Here is a 2,471-nt window from a genome sequence, read left to right on the forward strand (position 1 = left end):
TACATGAGATCGCTTATCTGGACCAAATTAAGCTGTGAGATAACTACATTAAAGGAACTTGACAGGCAATAAAATCTGAATTCTACTACTACATCAACAAATGTATGCTTGGAAGCTGTTCCCAAAAACTTATTTTTTGCATAATCCAGTCAGGGATATTTTGCATTATCCTATGCTCTACTACAACACAGTTAGTTTTTAATGACCGGTATTTACGAATCTTATCACCATGGATAGCTGAATCTATTCAATTTCCGTTACTCAAGTCAGCATAGTCAATATGAAGGAATTTTATTCTACAAATTTTTTAAAGTTCAAGTGAGTTCGCATGTTTACGAGATCCCTCAACTATAGAGTATAGAAAGTAAAGTGAATTACTAACCAAATAGCTTCTACAAAATGCCAGTATAGTAAAGTATATGATTCTAATTGAGGTAATACCATAATACTAGAAGAAGTATATACTCGAACTTGGCTATCTGGATTATATTGTAAGCTACCTTTCCAGAATGTGAAGAATAGTAATATTGCACCAACTAGTACATGAGAAAAGTGTAGTCCTGTAATCCATAGTAAGTAAGTACCTAAGACTCCATCGTTAATAGAGATTGCTAAACCTAAATACTCACAAACTTGGACACTAGTGAAGCATAGGGCAATTATTACTAGAGCTAGAAAACCTTTTTGAATATTTAGAGTAATAGCTTTTTCTGAGGTTAGAACACCATAACCTAGAATAACACTAGCACTGGAAAGTAAGAATGTAATAGTTACAATAAGTCCTCTGCTTGAGATACTAACTAGACCTTCAGTAGGGCTAATTAAGGTTGTGTCAGTTATATAACTAGGTGATAAGATACTGGTATAGGCACCCCAAAAGAAACTAACAAAAAGTAGTAACTCAGTACTAATAACACCTAAACAGATTGATGAAACCATAGAAGCTGAGGTTGTACCAACTTCTCTGAAGGTATAGTTAAATAGTAGGAAAACAGTAAGTAAGAATGGAGAGAATAAGAACCCTACAGTGAAATATCTTAAAGTGGTTGCATATAAGAAGGAAATTTTAGTAAATATTCTTAAATATGAGCAATTTGATACTAACCTTTTGTAAAAAGTGAGTCAAATCTCAAAGCACTAGAAGACATGTGATCTAATTTATCTAACTGGAAGATTATATAATCGGACCGGACCTGAGAATGGTAAACAATTCTTGGATGATTCGTAATTAGTGGTTAAATGTCAATCATACATGATGATTTTAGGTTTTCTATGAAATCTATTCAGAAGAGAATTTTACAAAAAACTTTATAAGTTTTTTAGGACATGCAGTAACCTTTCCGGTTGTTTCCATCTCGACTCTACAGTTTAACTTATGGAGTCCCTTTTTATAAAAATCAGTACAAAGTTGGACTGAGGCTGAGTCTCTATGCCGAATGAGGAGCACTGGATTGGATACCCAGGTACCAGCGCTTCCATTAATAAGAAAGTACTAATGGTTGAATAGTTTGGCATTTCGTAGTGTAGTTAAAAAACGGAAAGCGTCTGTTGGATTCAAACGTAAGACACTGCTAACTTTGATGAGGAGGTATAGTTTATGACATCTGCCCGGTACCCTAACAAAAAAAGTTTTTAACACGTCAATACATTCTCTTAACTTGCTGAGTGCTTGTGCGATAATGATATCATATTTTTTAGATGCTTACCTTCCCGGCCTAAACTTCCCTTAGTTTTTCTAAGAAACACACTTCCCTTCTCGCCAGTTTTTGGCTAATATTTGACTTTTTGAACCAGCCTGGGATCATAAAATTCAGCCTGGGACCGTTCTAGCATATATGGCACGCGCATGGATTCAGTGTCCAGGACTACCTGGCGCTTAGTAACGATTCCGTCTTCCAGCTGCCATTTTTTATTTCAAACGTTCCACTACCAAATTATATCCATCTGTTCCAAATTTTCAGGGGTGTATGTAATGAGTTTTTATTTTTGACAGCGGTTAACCTTTCCTTTTCCTTACGTACTCTAGCCATAGAAATACCTCTATTTAAAACAAGACTCATTTTTTGTTCAGCCACTGGTTCACCATCAACTACCTTGTTTCGACTTCGCACCGACTGTGTTTTTTTAACGTATCTTTTTTATTGAGGACTTTTCCAAATCTCTTACTGGTCTGTCACCACAAACTATAGAGAAACCAAAATTTCTTTTTTCAGGAGCAAACCGTTAAAATCGAAGGCATTAAATTTTTAAATAAAAGAGATAGCGTTATAGCTCAATTTTTTATTTGCCTAACGAGTCGCTCAAGGAAGATTTGATCCTTTTTTTTAAAATAAGGCGAACATGAAACTTCACATGATATTTCGTGGTTTAGTTATACAACCAATTAATTTTTTAAAATGGCAGATAGGGAACAAACTGCCTCAAGACGTTCTTAACCCAGCTCACGTATCACATATCACGGTGAACTCTCG

Source organism: Eimeria maxima, genomic scaffold (assembly GCF_000499605.1).
Source record: "Eimeria maxima Weybridge genomic scaffold, Emw_scaff1766, whole genome shotgun sequence".
Lineage (NCBI taxonomy): Eukaryota > Apicomplexa > Conoidasida > Eucoccidiorida > Eimeriidae > Eimeria > Eimeria maxima.